Genomic DNA, 10,080 nt, shown 5'->3' with positions numbered 1-10,080 from the left:
TCGGGTTGGACACTTCACCTCCAGGGGCCTAGGCAGTGCTGTCCAGCACCTGCCTGCTCCTGTCTTCTCCACGGGGGCTGAATTCCCTGCCATCTCTCTCCAAATAGGGTGGCAAGAGCTATTCCATCCGCCCCCATCTGCAGCACAGCTGCCCAGCCAGACAAGATGGCAAACAGTGTGCAGATGGCTGCAAAGCTTTCCCTAGCTCCTTCTGCAAGGGGCCTGCAGATGAAATGGAAACCCTCATCCTCACTGCCTCCGCCTTCCAGAAAACTCAGGCAACAGCCACCTCTGAATGCTGCTTTAGAAGCTTCTCCCTCCTGGTGATTAAACCACCCCAAACAAATAAAGCACTGCATTTCCACCATAAGCTTGTTCACATGCACACAGCCAATTGTCTCGGTTCTGCCCGTGTGCCTGATTCATCAGGGTGAGGGGTTCTCCTCTGAGGTGCTTGCAAAGAGCTGCTTAATTTTCATCTGAAAGACTCTCTGTAGAAACCAGGCCCAGCTTTGGAAGAAAGCCCTTTCTCCCTCTTTAGCAAATTCTGTGTCATTCTTTTTTTTTTTCTTTCTTCCTTTTTGAGACGGAGTTTCACTTCTGTTGCCCGGGCTGGAGTCCAATGGTGCAATCTCGGTTCACTGCAGTCTCTGCCTCCCAGGTTCAAGCGATTCTCCTGCCTCAGCCTCCTGAGTAGCTGGGACTACAGGCACCCACAACCACACCTGGCGAATTTTTTTATATTTTTAGTAGAGAGGGAGTTTCACCATGTTGGCCAGGCTGGTCTCCAACTCCTGACCTCAGATGATCCACCTCGTCCTCCAAAAGTGCTGGGATTACAGGTGTGAGCCACCATGCCTGGCTAGAATTCTATGTCATTCTGGATACTTATCATGACTTCAAGCATCCAGGACTCTGTCAGGGGTATCCTGAGCCTGAGGTTGTATGTGTGTCCAGCTGGCTTGGAGGTTGTCTACAGGCAGGTTGAACTTGGCCTCTAAGTCCCTGGCGGCCTCACATGGGAAATATCACCAAGGAGCCTCATCCTGTGCTTTTAGGAGATAGTTTCTATTTAGTCATTGCTGAATCTGTTACAGACAGGGTCTCAATTTCTTGCAAGTCCTGTATGATGTGGGTGCTGTGATTATCCACATATTCACTTGCTCTCTCGGGCCTCTTTCAGGCTCTTGCACTTCTTTTGCTCTTTTCCTGCCACAGGGCCTTTGCACATCCTGCTCTTTCTGCCTGGAAAGATTTTCCCTCTCTCTGCCTCTTCACCTGGTCACAGTCTCATCTGACAGTGCAGTCACTACAACCTCAGGGACGCCTGGCCACACTGATTCAGTCACAGCAACCCCATTATCTGCATTCATGACATCAGGTGCCTCTCTGTGGTAGACACTAGCTCAGCTACGGCTTCCTATTTCTGTGCGTGTCATCCTTCCCCTTCAAGACGGTAGTCACCATGAGGGCCAGGGCCATGCCTGTTCCTGATTGTCATTTGTGTCTCTGGTGTTTAGTATATGCTCACCTAGAATTTGATTAATGGATGACGTCATACCCACTTTACAGATGAGAAAGTTGAGGCTCAGGAACATTATGTAACTTGCTTGGTATTAGATAGTGATGGTTTGAAGCCATCTGGCTGCTCCCTGGGTGCACACTGTTAACCACTTCACTATGGTTCTTCTCTCATGGTAGTCCTCCAACGGCAGGAGTGAGAGACAACTTTAGGACAGGTGTAACCAGAATCACAGGGGTTATCCTAGAAGGTGGTGTCAGGAACAGACTTGCTTATGGGCCTTCTTACTGTATTGCATAAAATACCCAGTTTTTCTGACTCGCCTTTAGTAAAGACCTTAGCAATATGTGAAGCACAGTTGTCAGTAGGAAAGGGTAGATGTTTATACTTTTTTTAAAAAGGAGTCTATATCATATTTATCTTGTGGTCTGCCATGCCGCCCTGATCTTCAGGTTCAGTTATGTAAAATTAACACTTCTTGTCTTGACTGCCTCTCTCTTACCTGTTCAGCTTCTTTTCTGTGTTCGAGATTGCGTAGAAATTTTCCCCATTACTACAGCGTGCTTCCCACCTGCATCCCCCACCCAGCTTGTTCTGGATTTTGTCAACAACAGTTCCAGCGTTTAGTGAGGGCTGGATTGAAGGAAAGCCTTGGAAAAGGCCGTGTGATGAAAGGTGAAGATACCCAATGGGCAGGTGGTCATCAGGGTTAATTCAAAGGCTGGAAGAAGGGCTGACCTGGAGGACTGGAAATGTCTTTGAGCCGAAGGTCATCTACAGGTGGAATGAAGAGGGTGAGCCTTTTGGGGTGAACTGCAAGTATTTGATAAGATCCCTGTCCCCATGGTTGGGGAAATCTTGATAAGCATCCTCAATGTGATAGAGGGATTAAGGAACCCCTGGCTCTACCTGTCCAGCATGGCAGTAACATGACACAGCCAAGTTATTGATTATTGGTTGCCCAGCTGTCATCACTCAACATCTTCTGTTAGTTATAGCTGTAACTTGCATTAGTTATCAATGCCAGTTTTGACTTTCCTAGTCAATAAAGTGTTCTGAGAGTGGCGACTAAGGCTGAGCACTACCCATAATCATGAGTATTACAGAGGTAAGCCCCCTTGCCCACCCACCTGCAGGTGAGGACACACCGTAGAGAAATCACTCAATTCTTTGGAGGACCCCGAATAAAGGCTCAAGTCCATCTGTTCATCTGTCTGTCCATCCATCCAACCTTCCATCCATCCATCCATCCACCCATCCATCCATCCATCCATCCATCCATCCAGACATGCATACATCCATCCACCCACCTACCCATCTATCCACCCACCCACCCATCTATCCATCCAACCCACTCTCTTATGCACCCAGCTATCATCCACCTACCCACCCACCAACCCACCTATCCATCCACTCACCCATGCATCTATCCACCCATTCACTCATTTACCCATCTATCCACCCACCCGTCCATCCATTTATCTATCGTTCCACCCATTCACCCACTCATCCATTTCTCCACCCACTCAGCCATCCCTTCACCTACTCAACCATCCATTCATTCATCCACCTGCCCACCCACCCATCTTTCCATCCACCCACCTGTGTATCCATCCATCTGCTTGTCCTTCTGTTCATTTATTCCACAAAGACTCATTAACCACCTACTAGATTCTGGGGAGGTATCTGCTTTAGTAATTGAGAACATGGTGTCTGGAATCTGATTCCCTGGGCTCAAACTGAGCTGCCTCCTAGCTAGCTGCTTGGGTAAGTTATAGAAACTGTGCTTTGATTTTCTTATCTGAAAATTGGCTATTAATAGCTTCTACTCTTGCAGATATAGTGAGGATTAAATAAGATGTCACATTAAAAGTGCATCATCGACACTCAATCGAGATTAGGTTTTACCATTCATTATTATTCTTGGCAGATGCTGCATATAACGTGGAGAGCATACAAAAGACACATGTTTGAACAAGTAGTGACATACGGGTGCTAAGTTCTGCAGTAGGGGAAGCGCAGAGAGCCATGGAGAGGGCCTGGCCCAATCCTGGAGCCTCAGAAAAAAGTTCCACATTGAATTGCTGTTTTAGCTGAGACTTGTGGGATGGGTAGTAGCTGGAGATCCCAGACAGGATGTGACCGAGTTAGCCAGGGAAAAATTGGGTCCAGGCACCCATGGCAGAGTTGAGTGATCCAGTCCTTCTGTCTCCTCTGGCTGGAAGTCCACCAGATCTGGGAATGTCAAGTTGAGGGAGGGGACTGACAATGATCATGACCTTCACCTGTCCTCACATGTCCTCTGTGTATCTGCAAAGCCTCTGCCTCAGTCTCCTCTTCTGGAAAGTGGGATTGGAAACCACATCTGCTTTTCCCCCAGGACTCCTAGGAAAACAAGATTAGATGGCAGGTGAGAGCTCTTTGAAAATGAAAACATTCTACTATTTGATTGCAAAGTATTCTTCTTTGCCTGTGATGTTCCCTAATCTGTGAACTCACACTGGACCTCGAAGCTGTCTATTAAAATAAAATAGCAAAGTGGCTGGGCATGGTGGCTCATGCCCGTAGTCCTAGCACTTTGAGAGGCTGAAGGGGGTGGATCACTTGAGGCCAGGAGTTCGATACCAGCCTGGCCAATATGTGAAACCCCATCTCTACTAAAAATACAAAAATTAGCTAGGTGTGGTGGCATCTGCCTGTAGTCCCAGCTACTCTGGAGGCTGAGGCACAAGAATCATTTGAGCTGAGGAGGCAGAGGTTGCAGTGAGCCAAGATAGCACCACTGCACTCCAGCCTGGGCGACAGAGCAAGGCTCTATCTGAAAAAAGAAAAAAAAAAAAAAAACAAAGTTAACACTTCCTCCATCTGTCCTCTAGGGGAGGCAATTTGTCAAAGATTGTTGTTGGATTTTACACCCAGGGAAATCTAAGGAAGGTGTGGAAACCAGACTAGGACTCCAGATTCTGGTCTCCCTGTTTACATGGTCTTAAATGGGGGAGCCACTTTCGGTTCTTTCCACAAGATTGCTTTGTAAAAAAAACAAGAAACAAACAAACAAACAGAAAACTCAAAAAAACAGCCCTGACCAAAATATTCACAAGGGACCTTAGGCAATACCTGCAAACAAAAGTGAGTGATGAGTGGAATCTGTCATCTTTACAACTAAGACAGCTCCAGAGTTGAAGCAGGTGGAAATATCTCTAGAGACAGAGATTTGGGCAGGTTTTGCCAGTTACAAATTATGAGAACTTGGGCAGGTTTACCTCTCTGAGCTTCTGTGACCTTGTGAAATTGGATGCATTGCACTAAACGTGCAGGAGGAATCCCAGCATCCTCCTGTGCACAAGGCTGGTTTCTTCCCATCCTTTTCCTTGTTCAGCCTCTCTCCTCCTCTTCAAGAGATGAATACATTTGGACCCAGTAGGGGCCTATGTTTGCAAAAGTTCCCTGGTGATTCTCATGCAGCCAGCCTGGCTCTGGCACTGAGTTCTTGGACACTTCTGGAGGCACATTTACTAGTGAGGAAGGTCACTGTGTGTTAAAGGCATGACTCATCTTCTTTCCTTTCTTCCATGAAGCAGGTGCATGGGTCGACTGAGCTGGGAGAGTCCACAGTGTCAGCCTCCCCCACGCTTCCCTCCCTCCTTATTCCTTGTGTGCTGTACTTTGTCTTGATTTCCTGTACTGTGCACCGAGCCCAGGAGATGGTAAGATCTCAATAAAATCAATTTTGGGGGAAATGGGATCAAGAGGGTTTTTGTTTGCTGGTTTGTTTGTTTGAGACAGGGTCTGTCGCCCAGGCTGGAGTGCAGTGGCATGACCTTGGCTCACTGCAGCCTTGACCTTCTGGGCTCAGGTGATCCTCCCACCTCAGCCTCCTGAGTAGCTGGGACTGCAGGTGCACACCACCATGCCTGACTAATTTGTCTATTTTTTGTGGAGATGAGGTTTCACCATGTTGCCTAGGCCGGTCTCAAACTCCTGGGCTCAAGCAGTCCTCCATCCACCTCGGCCTTCCAAAGTGCTGGGATTACAGGCATGAGATGCTGTGCCTGGCCAAGGTTTTTTTTTTATTATTATTATGAAAAATTTTTAATACACATAAAAATAGACAGACCGGTTTAATGAGCTATCATATACCCATCACATAGGTTTAAAAACTATTAACATTTGCAATATTTACTCCATTTGTTTTTCTGAAGTATTTTAAAAATAGTTTACAGTAGTTATGTCATTGCGTCATGATATTCACCTCTACGTAATTTACTTTCCCTCTAAAAACGTGATGGCATTTTTTATATGGTCATTGTCATACCCAATCAAATTACCAGTAATTCCTTAATATCCTCTAAGATCAAGTTTACATTCAGATGTCTTGTCCTCACAAGGTCAATTGTGATTATTTTTTCTTTGAGCAAAGATAATAAGATCTCAAGATTTAACGACAGAGATTCCATATTAGCCCTGATGTCTAAGCTCTGTGGTCCATTGTGGCTTTACTTGAAAGTCTCAGTCTAGGCGTGGTGGCTCACACCTGTAATCCCAGCACTTTGGGGGGCCAAGGTAGGCGGATCATGAGGTCAAGAGCTCAAGACCATCCTGAACAACATGGTGAAACCCTGTCTCTTTTAAAAATACAAAAATTAGCCAGGTGTGGTGGCAGGCGCCTATAGTCCCAGCTACTCGGGAGGCTGAGGCAGGAGAATCGCTTGAACCCGGGAAGTGGAAGTTGCAGTGAGTTGAGATTGCACCACTGCACACCAGCCTGGGTGGCAAGAATGAGACTCTGGAAAAAAAAAAGTCTCTCACTGTGGTCTCATAATAAAACGACACTCCATTTCCCATCTGGCCCCTGCTTCTTAAAGTGAGCCCCCTCCTGTGGGGAGGAGGGGTGACCTTAAGCACAGGTTCAAGCATTCCCAGGGCTGGCTCTGATCCCGATAAACCCCATCGTCATGAATGAATGCTTCCCTTGCAGGTTATTCTAAGTATTGTAAATAGGGCACGTGGAGCGTCCTCATGATGCCTGGGATGGTAGTGAATATTTATAGGTTTATTTAGTGCCTTTTTTTTTTAGTGTTTTCCATAGTTCCATGTTTCTGCAACCCTTAGGAACATCAGAATCGTGTGTGTGGGTGCTTATTAAACCAATTCCTGGAACTCACTCCCAGTGACTCCCAGTCTGATGATTAGGGGCTCAGCTAGGACCTATGTTTGCAAAAGCTGCCAGCTGAGCTCATGCAGCTAGCCTGGCTCTGGCTCTGGCTCTGGCTCTGACTCTGGGAGCTGGGTTGGGAATTAGTCTTTGGTGCTAATCTGCCGAAACTTCAAGTTGGCCTCTTTGACTCTGTCTTGCATTGTCATCACTTGTATTCAGGTCTGTTCTTTCCTTGGATTGTAAACTCTTTGATGTCTGGGTCCTCTCAGCTCATGAGCTGAGCTTTCAGTGGGTGCTCAGTGGAACAAGTGCTGAATGGAGTCAGGCTCTAGGGAGGCCAGCGTGTGTTGGTAAGTGAGAGACAAAAATCATTTTAAAAAGAATCTTTTTGCCCTTCAGTTATGTTTACCATGAGTTAATGCGATTTACTCTAGTGGAAGCCAGTGCAGCTTAAGTGGAGGTGTTGCCCTGAAATGGAGCCAGGTTATGGATCAGCAGAACTGCCAAAAGCATTTTGGGGGACATGTTTCTGTGTCACCCTCAGTTGATTGAACTCAAGTTTTCACTCCCGTTTAACACCACGTGGGGGCCATTCTGACTTCTGCGGAGTGGGTATGATCAGATCTTCCGTAAAAGTGTAAGTGAGGAGGCTGCGCACGGTGGCTTACACCTGTAATCTTAGCATTTGGAAGGCTGAGGTGGTCAGATCACTTGAGGCCAGGAGTTTGAGACCAGCGTGGCCAACGTGGTGAAACCCTGTACTAAAAATACAAAAATTAGCCAGGCATGATGGTGCATGCCTATAATCCCAGCTACTCGGGAGGCTGAGGCAGGGGAATCACTTGAACCTGGGAGGTGTAGGTTGCAGTGAGCTGAGGTTGCACCACTGCACTGCACTCCAGCCTGGGTGACAGAGCGAGACTCCATCTCAAAAAAAAAAAAAAAAAAAGTGTATGTGAGGAAACTGGGATTGAGCTTGGGGATGTTGGGGGATGGAGGTACTTCATCTACTGAACAAAATCCAAGGGATACCAATGCTGGAGGAAGAAGCATCATCCTCAGTTTCTGCTAACTCAACCACGCATGAGATGGGGACTTGGCATCCGAGAAGAGCCTCTTTTTAGGTGTTCAGTCTTCATCAAACCATTTCTGAATTCCTCATACACATATAATAATGTGCTATGAGTGGTACTGATTGGATAGTCTTTCTGTCATTTCCAGTGCTAGGAAGGAAAATACATGTACGGCCAACTTCCTTGAGGGTTCGTTCTTTTGCATCAGCGTGTCTCAAACTCCTGCCCTTAAAACACCTGTAAGAAAATCATCCAGGCGGCTTGCTCGCTCTGCTTGCAGACCCTTTAGAATCAGAGTCAGAATCCCTGGGGCTGGAGCCACAAAATGAAATGACATATCAACAAGTCTGTCATCACATAAGAGAGAATAGGTGAGTATTTGGATACCTATAATACAAAGTAGAATCAAAAAGAATGACTTATTTTAAATGTTGTGTTTTTAAAAATTTAATACAGAAAATGCTGGGCACGGTGGCTCATGCCTGTAATCCTAGCACTTTGGGAGGCCAAGGCAGGTGGCTCATTTGAGGTCAGGAATTCAAGACCAGCCTGGCCAACAAGGTGAAACCCCATCTCTACTAAAAATGCAAAAATTAGCCAGGCGGTAGTGTTGCGTGCCTGTAATCCCAGCTACGGGGGAGGCTGAGGCAGGAGAATCGCTTAAGCCTGGGAGGCAGAGGTTTGGTGAGCTGAGATCGTACCACTGCACTCCAATGTGGGTGATGATTGTTTAACCACCACCAAAATGGGTTCTCAGTCCAAATATTAATATGAAGGACATTGGTGACATTGTCTCAAAAAAATTAATGGATACTGAAAAGTACAAAAAGGGAGAGAAGTCACGTCAAATCTCATGACCTCAAGAAATAAACCTCCTTAATATTAAGTGAACAGCGATCACACAAAATGAGATTTTAAAAACAAGGAGTAGCAAATTGAATGCTGTTTAAATTTATCAGAAGAAAAAGAAGTGGAAGTGAAACTGAAGGAACTGGTCAACTCAAATAAATGTAGTTTTTTTCTTACCAAAAATCAGTTTCTAGAACATCTAAGAAATCAAAGATGATGAAAAACATTAAGATGTTTTATATATATGTAGAAGTCTTTACACTTGATGACCATCTCATGAAAAATTGGTACAGTCACTGCAAATAAAGTCATTGCAAAATCTTTACTCCTTTTGCTTTTTGCCAGCACCGACACTGGCCTTTGCAGCCTCTTGACTTCATTCTGCCCTTGCATTCCTTTTGCTGTTTTCTTGAGGTCGTCGTCTTCTCATGCCAGCCGTGTCTTGCAAGTCTATGTTTGAGTTCATTTTTTTTGCATAATTCAAAGAACCCGATAGCATGCCAAAGCCCATTGTTTAACCACCACCAAAGTGGGTTCTGAGTCCAACTATTAATATGAAGATGACATCCATTGTGGTCTTCTACATGTTGTTGCCTTCCCGGGGTGAAGGGCTTTGGTGATCATTTGTTTCCTCTGGAGCGGTTGATTGGTCATGAACTTCCTGGTCCAGGTAGTTACTGTGTCGTTCATCATGGCGGTTGATCCTCAGGTAGTTAGGGAGGAAAATAAACAAGAAGTTATATATTTAAAACCAAGTTTCAATTTTAGACCTGATTAACTGACTTCATAAAGGGCATTATCACTTCTACTTCCTACAGTCTCTCCCTTTACCCCTGGAAATTAGTTATTTTTAGGTTGTTTTATGTTGTTAAAGTTGACCACCATTTCTTTCAGTTCTGCAGTCATAGTCCTATTTTTAAATGGATTCACCTCTCATCACTAGCCTTTTGTCATGGTCATTCAATTCACAAGTTGCTTATTTTTTAATTTCTTGGCTGACTAAATTTTATTATGAAGGCTTTTTTTTTTTTAAAGAGCTCAGAAATACTGTATTCTGTAAGTTCTTGAGCATGTGATAGTGTCTTTTGCCTATTTTGATTGGGCAATAATTTAGCTGGCTATAAAATTCTTGGATTATACTCTATTTCCCTTAGAAATTATAGGCACCCATCCACTGACGTTTCATTGAGTTTTTTTTTTTTTTTTTTGAGATGGAGTCTTGCTCTGTCACCCAGGCTTGAGTGCAGTGGTGTGATCTCGGCTCACTGCAAGCACTGCCTCCCGGGTTCACGCCATTCTCCTGCCTCAGCCTCCTGAGTAGCTGGGACTACAGGTGCCCACCTCCATGCCTGGCTAACTTTTTTGTATTTTTAGTAGAGACGGGGTTTCATCCTGTTAGCCAGGATGGTCTCGATCTCCTGACCTCGTGATCCGCCGGCCTCGGCCTCCCAAAGTGCTGGGATTACAGGTGTGAGCCA

General features: G+C 45.5%; 1 pseudogene; it reads right to left on the bottom strand.

The window, feature by feature from the left end:
- Positions 1-8,924: 8,924 nt before the first annotated feature.
- Positions 8,925-10,080, bottom strand: part of LOC134760419 (small ribosomal subunit protein eS24-like) — a 100,608-nt pseudogene continuing 99,452 nt past the window's right edge.

This window comes from Pongo abelii, chromosome 18, assembly GCF_028885655.2.
Source record: "Pongo abelii isolate AG06213 chromosome 18, NHGRI_mPonAbe1-v2.0_pri, whole genome shotgun sequence".
NCBI classification, from domain to species: domain Eukaryota; kingdom Metazoa; phylum Chordata; class Mammalia; order Primates; family Hominidae; genus Pongo; species Pongo abelii.
This window is presented reverse-complemented; position numbering and strand designations above follow the sequence as displayed.